Source organism: Mixophyes fleayi, chromosome 5 (assembly GCF_038048845.1).
Source record: "Mixophyes fleayi isolate aMixFle1 chromosome 5, aMixFle1.hap1, whole genome shotgun sequence".
Lineage (NCBI taxonomy): Eukaryota > Metazoa > Chordata > Amphibia > Anura > Limnodynastidae > Mixophyes > Mixophyes fleayi.
Genome location: NC_134406.1, coordinates 240,867,508 through 240,886,642, shown reverse-complemented (window position 1 = coordinate 240,886,642; position 19,135 = coordinate 240,867,508). Strand labels below are relative to the sequence as shown.

General features: G+C 39.1%; 1 protein-coding gene across 3 annotated transcripts in view; it reads right to left on the bottom strand.

The window, feature by feature from the left end:
- RALYL (RALY RNA binding protein like) overlaps positions 1–19,135 on the bottom strand; it is a 479,279-nt gene that overhangs the window by 331,409 nt on the left and 128,735 nt on the right. For all 3 annotated transcript variants that reach the window (XM_075213728.1, XM_075213729.1, XM_075213727.1), the window contains exon 2: positions 3,436–3,521. The gene's annotated coding sequence lies outside the window, so the exon portion shown is untranslated. The remainder of the gene's footprint in view (positions 1–3,435; positions 3,522–19,135) is intronic.

Below are 19,135 nucleotides of genomic sequence, written 5' to 3'. Positions count from 1 at the left end.
TTTGAAAACTCTTGATGATAAGAAAAGCTTCTGGAGCATCTAAACGGAATACATAGTTATAGATAAGAATATGTCCCAAGAGCAGGGCTTTATCTAAAGGCTTAAATTGCACTTGTCATCTGCACATAATGGAGGCATTGAAAATTTGTAAGAATGCAGTCTATCAATTCACTAGGAGGCAGTAACAGACAGTGATAGTCTGTATTCACAAGAACATTGGTTTAGCCCAAAAACGGGTTGCATCTAATCAACGTAGGCGGCAGACAGACTCTGAAAGAGTCCTGTACATTTTACCTGTCAAGGATTCATTTTTTATGTCATAAATGAACCTTAACACTTTAGCTGCCAGGGATATGTGATAAAACTGCACCTTTGGATGCCCAACTCATTTTCAGACTGTGCCCATTTTATTTTCACAAGGAATAGCTTTATTTTTATTTTTATACTCTGCCCAAGCAAATTGTTCAATATTTTTTTTCAGGAGAGACAAGGCTTTCTTTTGGTACTGTAATGAAATAATATCTTTTTACTGTACAGTCATTATTTGGGGAAAGGGGAAAGATTTTTATAAAAAAAAATGCTTTTTCATGATTCTATGCTTAGCTACTTTCACTAAATGAAATGATAACTTATAGTGTATTCAATACATAATTTTAACATATACTATACGAGTTAAGCGTACACCAAATAAAATTAAAAAGCTTATGTGGACCAAACATCCGAGGGGGTTGCCAGTGGTTCCAAAAAGAGGTTTCTGCAGTTCCTGGTATCTCCCAGTAGTATAAATAGTCCAGATATTATTATTATCATCATTATTATTATTATTATTATTTAATTATAAGGCACCACAAAGTGTCCGCAGCAGTGTACATAGAGCATGTGAAAAAACAAAACAAAACAAAAACAGGGTATGGCATACTGGGCAATAAACACAGTAAATTATCAATCCACTTGTACTAAGGAGGAATAAGTGTAGGGCAGGATACTAAGAAGCTAGAGAGTGGAAGGATGACAGAACTAAAGCAAGGAAGAGAGGGGAGAGATGAATAAAACAAGCTTTACCTGTGCCCCAGAGTGTGGGCGCAACTAACAGGATTAAAGCCAGCGAGATGGGTAGACAAGAGAGAAGATGAGACCAAGGGCAAGAGCCTAGTGATGAGGAAATCAAGTAGAGGAGCCGAGGGGAAAGGAAACAAAAGGAGGAGGACACGAGGATAAGAAGGACCTGCTCGCAAGAGCTTACAATCTAAAAGGGAGGGGAAGACTAACTAGAGACACAAAGCAGGGAGTCAGGGTGAGGGAAGTAGAGGTCTGCTGGGGGATGAAAAAGAGCAGGTGGTAAGATGAACAGAGGGAGAAAGAGAAAGAGGGTGAAGAGTACTAAGACTGGTGAAGGGGTAGGTAGTAGAGGGCAGGGGCTAGGATAGACAGAGGAAGGGTAGGCTTCCCATAGTATTTAATTAAACACACTGAAAAACAAATAATAGCAATTTCCCCAACACATTAGTTTTTATTTAGAATTATAAATAGAATTCTACACTATATAGTCCTCTATTTATATTCTATGCATGAGAAGATGTTTCTACAAATTCTAAGCAATGGACATTGATGACCTCAAGAAATATTACAGATCAGCATATCACTATTCACTTTTGGTATGCATATAATTGTACCTTTATCTCATTCGAAGGATTCTTACTACACTATAAGCAGATTTCAACCAAACTGACAAATAATAGTTTCAAAAACAATGGCTGCCACTTTGCATATTTTGAAAGAAGTGTAAATTAAATGTATCACAGGACATTGTTTCATTGGTTAAAGCTTAGTGCCAACATCACTATTCTTAGGTAGTTGTGGATATTAGTTTAATACAGACAATATACTCAAAATAACTAATAGATTTATGAACTAGGTATCTAACTCCTGTAGATAATCCATGAAGTGTAAATCAAATGTAGACTGCAAAGGTGGAAAGAAAACACCCTCTCTAATTTCAGATTAGCCACACTAGTTAAAAAAAAAAAAAAGCTACCTAGGAGTTGTGGAAAATTTGTGCCTCTATACAGCTCATATTATTACTGCTGGCTTTCTTTTTTACATGATCTTTCTACATTAATTTTTTATATGTTTCTACAAAACATCTGTCAATCTTATAAAACTCTGAAACAAAGCTTAGGTTTTCAAGCAATAGCAATCCAAACTAATCTTCGCTGTCCCTGTCAGAGAGGGGCCTTTAAGCCTATAATCATGGATATATCACTCATTAAACCAGTCACATTCATTGTATGGGCCCATCACCAAGCACAAATAATAAGCCTATGATAAAATCTTTTTTTTTACAGTGGCAAGATTAGTGGCAGCTCCTAATGCTCAACTTCAATTCATAAATATTATTTACACAGGGCTGCAGAATTGGCAGAGCTATATAAATAAATGGTGGTGATGAGGATGATGATAGGCTTTGGAAAACGTGAGGACTATGAGGGACAACAGCACTGCATTATTACTGTAACTTTAAACTGTAGAGTGGCAAAAGGCTATTTTACATGACTAACCAACAACCAGATGTATCAATCTTAAACGGGATTCTAATCTCAACATTAATTCTTTCTTTATTTGTGTTGTGTGCAAGAAAGAAATTCTGACAATGCAGCTTGTTCTTTTTACCCTGTTTTTGAATTAAAACCTTTAAGAGATTTTCAGTGGTCTCTTCTGGTGCTCTCTATTATCCTCCTCATCCTCCTCCCCTTTAAACAAATATCTGATAAGAAAGTAAAGTAGTTACACCTCCAAAATGTACAGATATAAGCCGATTCAATTTGGCCACATAAGTGTAGGAATAATGCGGCGCTAATTGTATCACCGTTAATACGGAAATTTTAACCCGAATTGTTGCTCGCGGCCCTGAGGGCTGTGAGCAAAAATCAGTGTTAAAATTATCGTACTAACGGTCATACTGTACAATTTTACCACGGTAACGGTAATAGTCCTAGAATAACGCGGTCCAATTGAATTAGCCCCATAGTCTTTCAGCACAGTTTTATATAAATATATTTATTTATAGCACCATTTGAGAAATTATATGGGAACGCTTTAAAAAAAAATAAAAATGGGTTTGCTTTGCCTTAACATCGAACAAAATATTACATTGTATAAAAGAATCAATTAAGAAATTAATTGAATTTCAATCAATTGAATTTGGAATTACAGCATTTAGTTCAGTCAATGTTCAATTGTACCTGATAAAAACAGTTTATTTTGCTTCTGGGTTCTAGAGGTACCATATCTAACAGATGTGCCATACAATAGAATAAGTATATTAAAATGTGCTACTTGAAGTAACCCTTTTAGCCGTGTGTTTAGTTACTGTGAAACATGATAGATTATTTACTAACTTATTTACTTACAAATATGTTTAGGCTGATCACTTACCTTTTTTGAAATCCCAGTTACTGTACCCTCCTCGCTCGAGAATCCAGTTTTATTCAACAATAGTTCTATTGTACTTTTCAAATAACCTGTAAAAAAAATGACAACTCTGAATCAGGATTCTGTGTAATGATCTGTTTATATGTTTAAATAAAAGAAAAACATGTGCAGCATAATTTAATGTGTTATTTAGAAAACAATTACGATTTTACTAGGAAGTTAATCAGAGGTTACTTTGGGTTTGGAAAACAGAGTTTGCAACAATATCACGTGACCAAAGGGCAATGATAGGGAAAACAAATATGTTTATCATATGTTGTCAATACTTAAAATAGGTTAACGAGAGGAGGGTGTTATTATAGTAAATAAATTGTTTAACTGTTTAAGCTTGTAATATGGATTTGTAAAAGTTTTAGGGAACCAAAAAAATAAAGAAAGTAATTAACTCATTAAATATACTTCAGACATGAATTATATATTATATATTACGATTATGATGAAATTGTCATGGTTGATGGAGAAATGCGTTAAGATTTCAACAATTCTAATACACTAACTTTTAATTGCCATTGACGGTGGCTAAATGGTTAGCACTTCTGCCTCACACCACTAGAGTCATGAGTTCGATTCCCGACCATGGCCTTATCTGTGAGGAGTTTGTATGTTCTCCCCGTGTGTTAGGGAATTTAGATTGCAAGCCCCAATGGGGCAGGGACTGATGTGAGTGAGTTCTCTGTACAGCGCTGCAGAATTAGTGGACTATTTAAATTAATGGTGATGATGATGATATATACCAGGAGCAAGCTAAGGGCCATGTAGTCTACACATTAGTCTCCTGATTTACCAGGGGGTTTCAATTATAGTTCTAACACCCTGAGAAATAGGCTGAGGGCGATCCTGTATAAATATACTTGCAGCACCAGAGGGACATCATACCAGAGATCCAACAGTAATATATGGACTATTGTGATCATCTGTACCCACAATACCAGGATGCCAGGCTAGGTTTATTTTAAGAAGATTAGCATTCTCAATACCTGGGGGAAGGGGGGACTATTGTATTTTCCTGTCTTCACTACATGGGTGAGTCTAACTTGGTTCATGCCCCAACATCAAACACAAGGCATCATCCCCACATACTTGGTTGGATGGGGTTCATTTGTATTATTTCCTTGTCCCCTACTGCATACAGGGATCAAGGTGAAAGCAGGTGCCATTTACTTTATTACAAACTTCTAACTTTGCTGGGGGCTTTAAATTCTCCAAACCACTGTGATATCGGGCCAACCGGTCGTTTATTGTCTGATTGACCCAATAATCGGCTGAAAACACAGTAGTGTGTGCCCAGCCAAAGAGGTGCAAATATTTTAATCTTAGTGGAATTGCTGAGTGGATTGAGGCGTACTTATTGAAATGCAAGATTCATGCACTCCTGCACTTAGTATTGTGTCCATATGCAAAGACAAGATTACAATTTGTAGAACAAGATATTTAGGTTTCATGAGGTTACATTTAGAGGGCATTCCATAACCTCCCATAATATGACTTCTTTATCAGGTGCTCAGAAGATGCTAGTAATCAGGAGTTTCCCTATCCCTTTGACTTTTCTACCACCCACTGTTGTTGGATCTGGATAATTGGCATTATGCAAAAATGATCAAGTAGCCTATATCAATGTACATCATTGTGAACCTTCTATACATGACTAGATTTTTAGAAGATATTTTCAAATATTATACTTTGGGGAAGATTCAATTCCCTGCTTTGTTATTTAGAACAACATGGGGCACCCATCATTACCATTCTGGGAGCTGTGAGCAAAAATCTGCGTTGAAATTACTGTACTGACAGTAAAAATGTGCATCAATTACCATGGTAATGGTAACGATGCACGCCCCACGTTGTTCTAAAGAACAAGGTGGGGAACTGAATCTACCCCTTGGAATTCATATATAAATGTACATTTTCAGTCGTGTCTTATGGCTTTAAGACAGCATTCACAATATATATATATAATCAAGGAGGATAATCTCATCTTTCTATTCCATTCATACAGCTAGACTTCAGTAACAAAGGAATTTGTGATGTTCCCGACTGTCAACAACAAATACAACTTTTTTTTACCTTCTATTCACATCCCAAATACTACAATCTAAAATTAGAAATTCCATCTACATTTAAGTTATTTTAATGTAATGTTTGTTAGTCGGGCAGCCACAGATGTAAATAGAAGTGTTCATCTGTCAAATGTCAAAATGTTCAATGTTTGCATTTCAATGATCACTGGAAATATGGAGCTAGTAAAGCTATAAACACTACAAAACATGATCCTATATAAACGTGTGCAAGAACCAGAGTACTTGGTTTGACACTCTTTAGCTGGTGTTTAAAAAAGCACCAATTGGGGATGGGAAGGGCCCATTTTTCCCCATGTCCTACCCAATGACGATGGATATGGCCCTCAGAACTAGGGTGGGGGCCATTTATCTTCTCCATCACCCACTTCCTCTATGGATATGGGTAGGGTTCCAGCATTAGGCCAGGAGCCATCTTGTTCTCCCAGACTTGGAAACCCCCAAAGGGTATTTGGGGTATATTTTAAATTAATGCAACCCCATAATGCACTAGATTTATCTGGAAAAATCCCATAAGGGCATGGATTGTATTTTGTATTACCCTCTCCACCTACTACAGGAGACTGGGAAGAACCCAAGTATATGAAGGTACAATTATTGCATCCTGGCTTCCCCCCACCAGTACTGTTTTACTAATAATTGGTCCCACACAATAGCACATGAAGCTGGGAGACGTCACCACCTACAACACAAGGGAGGTGGCCAATTTAGATATTTTAAAAAAATTATATCTCACCCCCCCTTCATAAGTTGGCCTATAAGGTCCCAATCAGGGGATTGTGTAAGAGTGCTCATATTGCTAATCTTTCATTCGAAGATACTGAGCAGTGGAGTCCCAGAGATATTAGATCTTTGTAAACAAAGGCTGCTTGTGCAAATGAAGTGCAGTAAACCAGTTCATTGATAAAATGAAATGTCAACACAGATAAAGGATCTTCATAAGCCGGACATAGTTTTTTTTCCATGTGATCTGGTGGCAGCTTAGTAAGAGAACACCTTTGGATATAGGATGGTGTCAATTGGCCTAGACCAATATCAAAATCTCATAAACTGTCTTGACCAAGCTAGTGAGAAAATATTCCAAAACCTCTGTCACTCAATGGTTTAAATGTTTAGTTTTCTTCCCTTACAGTCATCTGCAGTATGTTGCTACTTAAGAGTCAAGTTAGTTCCTGAAGCTTCCTGTTGCATGCTATATCAATCAATAAAGAAGGTCTCCACGTTTATGAACGTTACAAGAAAATCATTTATTTTTCAGTTATACTTATTAGAATGCAGTATAAGCGGTGTTATTTCCCACCATATGGAATTAGCTTGGTATCCATCAGACGTGATTCTTCGATTTGACATTTTCTCAATGCATGTAATTAATATAAAAGAAGTGTAGGTCAGAAGCAGAAATTGTCTCTCTTCGGTGAAATGCAGAGGCAATATTTATTCAAGCAATACCCAGTAGAAAAAGAGTCTGTTGCATGCCAATTATTTAGAAACATATATCAGTTTTGGCCATTATTAATTGTGAACTGAAGTACTGATTCTGTTCAACATTTTATTGCATACAGTGGCTTTATAATTTCTAATGTCTAATAAATATTTTCACATTACAATCGTACCACACCACCTATAGTGTCAGTCGCCAATGGCTGTTTTAATACTGATGACTGATTATGCTTCTGCCTTCTTATCCACTCTTTCCCCACTAGCAGCTACAATTCTTGCTCCTTATGTATCAATTGTTCCCCAAACTTCTTAGCTTTGGAGTTTAGTTGGGTAGGGCCATATTTACATTCTGTTTCATATGATTGTACATTGTACATAATTTGTGCACATCAAAATCCCCACAATGTACCGCATAGTGTAATATGTCAACACTTTAAAAGAATGATAATTAGAATGTATGAATGGTAAATATCCAGTGGGTATTTGTTGAGATTACATTTTCAGTTCTTTGAATTGATAGTCTCTGCATTTTTAGTAAAACTTGAGGACAGGGAATAATTGTGGTTCCCTGCTGAAAACTGCCACCGATGCTTTGGGACAAAAAGAATCTTCGTAATCCTTATATTTGAAATCTTGCCACAAGAAGGAATATTATATTGTCAGACATTGCTTAAATTTATTAAATAGTGAAACTGTTTTCCTGTGGAGGGTAAGGATTCCATGCAGATTTACACTTGACTAATTCCTACAAGCTAAATTCCTACAAGAGCTTTTCCTAAGATACTTACAGTGGGTCATATTTAGAAAAGATTAATATTGTATGTCTATTGTTGAGTTCATAATACACCTAAGTGACTCGTTGAACAGTACAAATCTTTTTCCTAGGTGATACGTGCCTCTAAGCTGAAAAGTATGTGGCTAATATTTCTTAAAGTGTATTTGTTCAGCTTAAAACTAAGCTAAACTTTTGCAAATTACACAAAGCTTCCATCTACCAAGAATTTGTGTCTGAAATGTGCAGTAATAAAAAGAATAACATGTTACTTTTCTACAATTTATAATGTGAAATTAGTAATGCTATATTAATAGCTGCTGATGATGATGATAATGTTTGAAATTAATACTCAACCAGTTTGTGTACTTTAGTTTGAGGACGCAATATTAACTGTTGTTTAGAAAAGAACAACACAGTCATTTTACAATGGAAAAACTGCAGAATGAAATTAAATGGATCCAAACCGATGTACAGTCATGGAATGGGAATAACCATGAGGCGTTACTGGGTAATCTAGCTAAGTGCAGTAAAATAAAAATAATAATCAATATGATCAATAAAGTCAATTACTTGATGTAAATTGACAATTTCTTCCTATCTATCTAAGCCATGAAATTGATCTTACTAGGAATTATATTTTGATAATTCAGTTGTGAGTCACAAACTACCACAATGTTTTTCTAGAAATACTTGTTTTTACTTAATGCATTTACCTTCCAGCCTGTACCCACAATTATCCCAGGCCATTGGTAAGAATTGAAAACGAGGGTAAAGGCAGAAGCAGTGTATTTTCTGCTTTGTATCTTGGACACGGAAATGTCAAATTATTTATAGAAGCTCATTTTGATTGTAAAATAAAGTAAATGTTAATATTCTTTATTTGATTCCAGGTCCATGTTCTAATTGCTACCCCTACCTCAACACCACACCTCATGGCCAACTACAGCGCTAGACAGCCTGGGCTGGTTCCCGCTATGATATGAGCATGTGGTTCCGTGCTACAATGAAAACAAGCCCCAGACTGGTTGATGCAGGTCTTTATCATCATCATCATCATCATCACCACGATTTATTTAGCGCCACTAGTTCCGCACCACTCTACAGAGAACTCACTCACATTAGTCCCTATCCCATTGGAGCTTACAGTCTAAATTCCTTAACACACACACACACACACACAGAGACAGACACGCAGACAAAGGGTAAATTTATTAGAAGTCAATTAACCTACTAGTATGTTTTTGGAGTGTTGGGGGAAACCGGAGCACCTGGAGGAAACCCACGCAAACACGGGGAGAACATACAAACTCCTCACAGATAAGGCCATGGTTGGGAATTGAACTCATGACCCCAGTGCTGTAAGGCAGAAGTGCTAACCACTTAGGTCTTGTGCCTCTATAAGGCGGTATGCCAGGCATCAAACAGCATACTAACCGTCTCTGAGTCTAACAGCCCCACAGTGAAAAGCAACCACCCTGGGCTGTAAGGGCTGGGACAATTAACAAGATTGGGACACTTGGATTGGCAAATTTCCCACCACAGTACGTTCACTGATCCCAGTATAATGGATGGGGTCTCTTAGACCCCTGCCTATTAAACTAAAAGAGTCAAATTTAATAAACTACATGCACACAAATTAAAATAAACTTTATTTGAATAAATTACTCCCAAATCCTCCTTCACCACTTCATTAACTATAAAATAAAGTAATTATAAAATAATTTAAATAATATAATAATTTATTGATCTGTCATAGTCCAGATGGGAAATAAAAACATTTTCTTTTTTATTGATACAATGTTGTCCAAATTGAAAAAATAATTAAACAACTACTTGTTAAGGGATAATTCGCTCTGGAAATAGTATCTGTAATAAAGATAATAGTTATAGATAATATGTGTCTTTGTTTTGTTTTATTATTGTGACCCCTAGATATACTTTTTTGTAGGAGTTTCTGTGAATCCTGGTAACAATTTTCTATTTTTGTATCTTTTAAAATACAGTCCTGGTGGGGGGAAAGCCAGGCTGCAGTTATTGTGCCAGTAAACTACACCTCTCATTATCTATTGCAACTCAACAAGAATTACATCAGCACCAAAAAGTACCTGTCTCTCTTGCCTTTGACTTCCCCAACAAGCCGCCAGCAATTTGAGTACACAAGCGAGTGTTTAAATCCTATTTTGCTCAGAGCTGATTGTTGCAGAGGTTACGCAAAATTGAGTTTGAAGTGGAGGGTGCAGGCCAGAAAGCCTCTTACTGTGTCCGTTAACCAAAGTCACCTAACTAATCATTACTACTCTACAGAGGTCAGGTAAAATGTTGCTGAAGCTTCTAAACTAGGGTAGACTTATGACTGGGTTTTAAATGTCAGCAGTCTGTAGGGAGGGAGAGCAATTGCCCATTGAGGGGTGCCTTAACAGGTAAGAAAATGTCAGTGGAAAAATGGCACATTGTAGATATATATATATATATATATATATATATACACATATATATATACACATATACACACAGCGGGTGAAGTAAGTATTGAACACAACAACATTTGTCTCAGTAAATATATATTTAATGTGGCTATTGTAGTGAAATTTACACCAAATGTCAGCAGCAACCCCTGCAATCCACACATGAAAGTAAATCAAACCGTAGATGTCCATAATTTAGATTTTGTGTAATAATGTGAAATGACACAGGGAAAAAGTATTAAACACGTGAAGAAAGGGAAGTGCAAAAAGACATGGAAAGCCAAGACACCAGCTGAAATATACCAGTAATTAGAAAACAATTCTGCCAGCTGGTTCAGCCACAACTGATGGTCTATAAAAAGATGTCTCATTATGAAGGTGTCACACAAGAAACATATCATGATGGGTAAAAGCAAAGAGCTCTCTCAAGACCTTCGCTACCTTATTTTTTGCAAAACATACTGATGGCATTGGTTACAGAAGGATCTCTAAACTGCTGAATGTTCCAGTGAGCACTATTGGGGCCATAACCTGGAAGTGAAAAGAACATCATTTCACCATTTTGACCTTGATATATATATATATATATATATATATATATATATATATATATATATTTTTGCTTCCATATAAATATTTACACGCCTTCTTTAATCACATCTATACCATATCTTCCAGAATTTCTATTTTCAAATTCAGGCGCCACAACAACAAACTAATGTGTCACATCATGTTAGTGGGGATCTACCTCCCCCCGGGTATAGTCCTTTTCATTCAAAGTGCTGGGCTGACGCTAGCCTAATTCCCCTCAACTAAAAAAATCAATTCCCTTTTTCGAGCAGGGTAGTCTTAACGCATGAGCACGCTGGGCAGTTGCCTGAGGGCCTCAAGAGCTTTGGGGCCACATATGTTTGCCAACTTTATATTATTCCGGGAGATTTATTCAGAAAATTCAAACCCTCGTTATTAAAACGTTTAGGTGGACTAATCACCTCAGTATCAGCTGTTCTGTAAATGCGATCTTGCTGTTGCGAATACATATATTGACCTTGATGAAAACAACATACACATACTAATTGTACATAAGCAAAACAATATCAAACCACATAATTTTTGGAAGCTGTAAAGCTATAATAAAGTTCTTCTAATATTACTAACAGTCCATGTCAGTTGCCTACTGCTGCTACGGACTAAACGTAAATAAAGAAACGGTACAGAGCGCAATGAAGTTTGGAGGCTATGATGTGACAGTAGCTTTGTGAGTGGTTGTATAGGTAGGGCTTCAGTGCACTGCTTTGCCTGGGGGCCTACTAGTATGCATAGCATTGAAGGGCTACTCATCAGCGGGGCACACCTTCCAACTATACAACTGCCCCACATAAATCAGGAAAGAGATATACAATTACCCTAATATTGAGAAGTTCATAAGTTTTAGGGAGCCTGAATAAACAAAAATCTGGAAAATCCAAAATTGATCCAATTCTATTTTCTCTAATCAGGGACATCATTATTAATTTTTACAAAATCATGTTGTAAGCATAAAAACAAAACTTAATCCCCTTACTTTAAAAACTACACTGCTACACTGTAGAAAAACTAAATATTTTACAATCAAAAGTTAAGTTGTGGCTATATAAATATTACAGCAATTCCTAAAAATTCATTCAGATATGCAAACAGAAAGACCTGACTGAAAGTACAGAGGTTGCCAGGCAACTATATCACAACCAGGCAATTAAAGGAAAGACGATCACTTATATTAAGGATTAAATAATACTTATATTGCTTAACACAGAAACAAATGTATACCTAATGCAGTGCATGTCTTTGTATATATTACTGCTGTACTAAGCATTCTATTATAAACATAATACAAAATCTTATATAAGAAAAAAGTATTTCGATTAATATATATATATATTCGTTAAGTAGCCTTGCAGTGAGGTCAGTAAACATGTTATTAACATATTATATTAACTTATTCAGCAACCATTATTGCATATGTAAAACATTGTAAAGATCAAAATTGTGACAACAAGCTAAACTTCATCTCTGATAAGGCCAAAAAGTTCACCCCTGAACTGCCTATATCCACTCAACCACACTCATAATCATACACATGCACTTTCAGCTAGGACACAACCACTCAGAGCCAATAATCAGCACAATCCAGCCAAAACCATGGCTAGCGGTATGGGGTATGTTATTGTTATGTTAGTCACCTCCAGGCTGTGCAGCGGCCACATCCACCACAATGGCTTAGATTTGCCACTGACCACTTGACAAATATCCACCAGGCTTGCTAAAGACTAGTTACAAAAGCATGGAGCACATATTTCAAAATGTATTGTGTAACTTAAAATATCTAAAATATCGTCAACCAATAGCAAGGATTTAATGAGGGCACTGTTTTGCAGAATATTATCTGTGATCAATAACACTGAGACCAGGTGAGCTGGAAGAGTACATGACATAAGTGACAACCTTTGAAAATGATTTTCATCATCTTCTGATGGCTTTAATATTTTTACTGACATATTATCACACCATATCAGAATTTGTGCATAAATAAAAGCTGTACTTATAACAAATGGGGACCTGATGGTTGTAAGTACAGGATTTACGACCTATAATCCCCCTGAGATTGTAAGCTTCTCTGAGCAGGGTCCTCTCTCCTTCTGTTTCCACCACTTTTAACTCTGCTCTACAGCTACTCTTCCCACCTCCTTCTTTAGCCTCCTGCTCACCAACTCCACCTGTTGCTGCACCCACACTCCTGGGTACACCAGGTGTCCTGCTGTACTGACTTTCCCTCAACCTCACCCTTTCTTTAGCTGTGCTCTGAGCTTCCAGAGTAATTGTGCTGCTCATTTATTGTACTGTACTGTCATACCCTGTACTGTCCTATTGTTTGTTCCTGTACGGTGCTGCGGACACTTTGTGGCGCCTTACAAATATAAATAATAATAATATAATATGTCACAATCATTGGTATGATACTTCTGTGTGTTTTAAGGAAAGAAACAATGATTAATATTCTTTTTAGTGATCAGTGAAATGTTTGCTTAATTTTTTACTGTTACTAATTTAACTAAGCTGTCAACCTTTGTGCAGGATCATTGGGGCCAACCTCTTTATACATAGTATTTCACACTACCATTTAGCCCAGGGTGAATGTCTGATATGAAAGATATGGCACTTCTTTCACCATTACTTGCCTATGAAACCTGAAATTGACTGCTTGTGATGGCACAGACTACCGAATATTACATTCATCTTGCCCTTCGCATCATCTGAATTGTGTGGACTTTTCTCCGTTCCTGGGATTGTTAAAAGAATGTTTATTTCTGTTTTCATTATGGTCATGAACTTTACCTGCCAACCATTCGGTCTATTACAGAGATTTATGCCCACCAGGTTCTTAAATAGAGCCAGGTGGGTTACTTGCAATTACAAAATAGTGATTTTTCTATTTCAGGCTAACATCCCCCTCTCTACGGACATACGGGAAATTGACAGCTACAGTAGACTTTTCCACCTTACAAGAGCTATAAAGGGGACAAAACGAGGAGTTGCTCTTCATTATATGGGATTAGGTCTTTCATTAACCAGATTTGACCAGTACTGTTCTCCCTTGGACTTAGATATTGAGGCATCAGCCCAGCAGGGGAGAACAGAATGTGGGAGAATCCTGATCCCTGCCCATAGACCCATCCTGGCCAATCCTGCTGCAGCTCAACTGGGAATAACTCAGCAGGGAGGAATTTCCAACATGGGAAATTTGGACATCCTGTGTGTTTGAGAATTTTACTGATCTTGGTGTAGAGCACTGTCTAACACCAGTTCCATTATAGTTCCTGCTTTAGACTTTGTCTGATACGCATCTTGTTCACCACATTCTGCTGCCCAAAATCTCTGATCCATTGGGAGCGGCTTCTGGGTCTATCCACTTATTGGGCCTGCTGTAGCAGGGTGATTGGGGTTCAGGTCCCTACCAAATCAGTAGAGAGCTTTAGCTGAGAGACTGGGATCAGCAAGTCAAAGAAGACAGCGTATTCAACTTGGCCAGGAATTTATTTGAGTTGTCTATGAGCTAAATGTCGGGAAAGTGTAGATTCTGCAGCTTGGCTGGGAGTTCAACTTCAGAAGGACCTAGCGGACCCAAAGGGTTTGTTACTACAGCAACAGCATCACCATCAACTTGGCTACAGCTTGGCAGGACTTGGATATAGGAAGTAACAGCTTGGCTTGAGCTTTGTTGCATGTGCCTGCAACCTGCCCATCATCAGGGCCTGATCAACCACTAGGCTGACCAGGCTGCAGCCTGGGGCGCTGGGTCCCGGGGGGCGCTGGCCTGTGGGTATTTTTTTTTTAAAAAAAAAAAAATTTTTTTTTTTTTTCATTCATTTTTTTTTGGGGGTGGGGGAGGGGGGGTCGCCGCGGGGGGGTGGAGGGCTCGACAATCAAAAGCAATGGTGGTCAGTGGTTAGCAACACACAGCCAATCGCCAGGCTGCCTGTTGCTGTGCAGCAGACAGGAAGCAGGACGTCTTCACTTCCTATCTGCTGATCTGAGGAGAGGAGCGACGCTGGCACAACTACAGGTAATTGAAGGGGGGAACTGCCCTGCATATCTATAGGGAGGGGGGGGGAAACTGCCCTGCATATCTATAGGGAGGGGGGGAACTGCCCTGCATATCTATAGGGAGGGGGGGAACTGCCCTGCATATCTATAGGGAGGGGGGGGACTGCCCTGCATATCTATAGGGAGGGGGGGAACTGCCCTGCATATCTATAGGGAGGGGAGGAACTGCCCTGCATATCTATAGGGAGGGGGGGAACTGCCCTGCATATCTATAGGGAGGGGGGGGGAACTGCCCTGCATATCTATAGGGAGGGGGGGGGAACTGCCCTGCATATCTATAGGGAGGGGGGGAACTGCCCTGCATATCTATAGGGAGGGGGGATACTGCCCTGCATATCTATAGGGAGGGGGGGGAACTGCCCTGCATATCTATAAGGAGGGGGGGAACTGCCCTGCATATCTATAGGGAGGGGGAGAACTGCCCTGCATATCTATAGGGAGGGGTAACTGCCCTGCATATCTATAGGAAGGGGGGGAACTACCCTGCATATCTATAGGGAGGGGGGGAACTACCCTGCTTATCTATAGGGAGGGGGGGGGACTACCCTGCATATCTATAGGGAGGGAGAGGGGGGAATGTCATGCATATGTATAGGGAGGGAGAGGGGGACTGTCATACAAATCTATAGGGTGGGAGGGGGGGGGGGCTGCCATGAAAAGCTATAGGGAGGGAGAGAGGTTGATATGTATGAAGGAGGGCAGAGGAGGGGGGCTGATATATGTGACTGTGGGAGTTTTGATGTGACGGGGGGGGGATAGCTAGCTAGCAGAGTGGAGGTAAGGAAAATAGCTGCAAGGGGGATGGATGCAGGATGGGAGGTAAAGAAAATGGCTGCAGCAGGGGTTAAGGAAAATAGCTGTGGGGGGGGGGGGTTGTGGTTAAGGAAAATGGCTGCAGGGGGTATTTAAAAAATACAGCAGCTTTGGGGGGCAGAATCTCATGATTGTGTGGTGGTCACATGGGTGGTCTCAGCAATCACTAGAATACTAAATATTAGTGAGATGGGGCTGGTAGAGGTTTGTATTTGATTGACAACAAATATTCAGATATTGCTTATATATGCCTGTCCAATGGGGTACTTTTAGCTGGCCATAATGGAGTGTTTTGTTTTAACTAAAGGGCCTAATCATTCAGGGTTTGCATTATAATACATTTTTGCATTTTCAAAACAGGACGCCAACTTTCCAGAAGCCAGCGAGAGGATAACAAAGTTGCAAGAGAGAAGAGCAAGAACAGGTAAGAGACAATGGCACTATCTGTCTAAATTTGAATGCTGGAGAATACACCTGAACATTCATATTCAGGAGTGTTCCTATACACCTATATATTCGGAGGAGGGGGGGGGGGCGCTGCAGCCGTATTAGCCTAGGGCGGCCAGAACCCTTAATCAGGCCCTGCCCATCATGGAAAGTATAGGACCTGACAGCTTGGCTGGGAGCTGGGTATGCCTTCCGTACTGATGTATCACCATTGCATCTCCACAGCAACTACATCAACTGCGAAAACTACAGATTGGCCAAAGAGAGCAGTATTGTGCAGTTTGGTCTGTATACAGAAAATACTATTCCTTTTATAGCAGGTATAAAATAAAAGCACCGGGAGGTTATTGGATGTCATTTGAAGTGTTGTGAGCACTTGGGGATTGATTTATTTGTTATATATTATTCATTGGCTGCTGATTACATTCAATTTTTATCTTTTGTATCCACTTCTGTCCATCCCATGTCTTTGTCTGTGTGACCCTGAACCCTTAGATACCAGGACTTTCCTTTGGGCTCCAGCTCTACCATCCTCGAAATCCTGCCATTTTCTTTGGTATTCTGACAATGCTTATTAATCATTTTTGGAAAATGATGCCAATATATGAGAAAGGCTTTTCTGTAGAGGGGAGGCAGGATAATATAAATACATTAATATTCATCACAGTACGCTTTGCCCTTGAATTACAGTAACAAAATACATCACGTAAAAGTCACATATTTTAGTGTAACATTTTCCATAACATGACAAAATTTAAATTGTTTAAAACTAGAAAAAATTGTGTGAACCATTGGTACCTACCTGAATACACTTTAGCCTACATGGGCCTGATTCATTAAGGAATGTAAAGCAAAAAAAAAGAAGTACATTTTTTCCTGGACAAACCGTGTTACAGTGCCAGGGGTGCAAATTAGTTTATTATTTTGCACGTAAGTTAAATAATGGCTGTTGTTTCATGTAGCACACAAATACTCGATAGCTTTATTTTTACACTGAAATTTAAAGTTAAATTAGGACATACCCTACCCCAACTGATAATCTGCCATCACATTTCATCATCATCATCCCCATTTATATAGCGCCACTGATTCCGCAGCGCTGAGAGAATGAGAGAACTCATTCACATCAGTCCCCATTGGAGCTTACAGTCTAAATTCCCTAACATACACACACAGACACAGAGAGAGAGATTAGGGTCAATTTTGATAGCAGCCAATTAACCTACCAGTATGTTTTTTGGAGTGTGGGAGGAAACCGGAGCACCCGGAGAAAACCCATGCAAACACAGGGAGAACATACAAACTCCACCCAGATAAGGCCATGGTCAGGAATTGAACTTATGACCCCAGTGTTGTGAGGCAGAAGTGCTAACTACTAAGCCACCGTGCTGCACATTTTAAATTTACCTCAACCTCCAATGCAACATGCTTTTGCCAAGGTGCAAAATTACTCCTTTTTTGCTTTACTTATTTTTAATGAATCACGCTACATGTTTTATTCTTTTACTTTTTAAAAGTCTTCTTGTCAGATGTATGTCATGCCATCAAATTATATTGTAAATGTTATGAATATTTATAATGCTGTTAATAATAGTATAGTACATAAATTGGTGCCATTCAGGGGTGTAATAATATGGTGTGCAGGGAGTGAGGCAGGAGCGTCGAGAAGTGTGGAAAGCAGGTACAAAGTACCGGGGCACGGGCCTGCTTGTGTCAGGTTCTGCCTGCAGCCTGTATTGCAAGCTGCTCTGCATTGGCAGCTCCTGCCTTCTGGACTTTGGACATGCTATATTATGTTTATGTGGCAGTATCTCTGTTCACCAAAGGTGCTGCTATTGTGCATTTTTCCTTTGTTATTGCTTGGGGTTAACCTGTGTCACTAATTATCTCCTGCACCTGGGTGTTCCCTATTTATACCTGCCTTTCCTGTGCTGGACATTGTTGTTTTGTTGCCTTCCCCTTTGGTTTGTCTCCTGATTCTCCTGTGCTCTTGGACTTCACATTACTACTCCAGATCCCTCTTCATCTAACCATTCCTCCTGCATCTGCAGTATCCCTTGCAACTAGTATCGTATCCAGTCATCTCAGATATTCCTGTGCAGTTTCAGCATTATCTGGTTCGTACTATTTATCTGCATTTTGATCAATAATCACCTATATTCTTTATCACATCCTGGGCTCCATAGCTGTTACTTTCTTGAAGCATGACAGCAGGGCTGCCATCAGAAATCGTGGGGCCCAGTACAAATGAAACAGGCAGGGCCCCCCTGATGAATGTCCCCACCCCTCTTGGTGAATGCCCCCCCCCCTCCCCCAAAAAAACAACAAAAACTTAATTTATGACTTTAAGGGAGAAAATAACTATTATCCCTCATATCCCTCAAGAAATACAGCTTAACCCATTATCATACTTGGAAGCCTAATCTCTAAAAAAATGTTATAAAAAAATATCTTTAAAATATACTTACCCAAATGTTGCAGCTGCTGCTCCTTGCTCCTTATTCTTACAGCGGAGACGGGAACATCAGTGTGACGTCAGGTTACACCACACCATCACTCAGGGACGGATTGGGAACTTAAGAGTGGCCCTGGAAAAAAATCTGGAAGTGGCCTCACATGGGCGGGACCAAACAGTGGGCTGGTCCAACACAAAAGTAGGCGGGATTAACTGAATTATCCATAACTACATCAGTTATCAGTGGCAGGTGAGGCTAACGGAACACGCAGTGGTAGGCGGAGTCACAGTAAGCAGACACAAAGAAAGGTTATAAAGAATTGTGCTACACCCCAAGTATTTATTAATGTAGAACTGAAAACTGCCTTGTAAGAGGAGTGTGACTATATTGTGTAAACAAAAAGACATTTGACACACCGCACAGACAGGCCATGCCAGCCTCCTATCTATAAGAAAGGCATTCATTCAGAGAGCCCTCTCCCCTTCCTATACCATCAAGCATTGAATTCTGACTAAATTGCTTCTCACG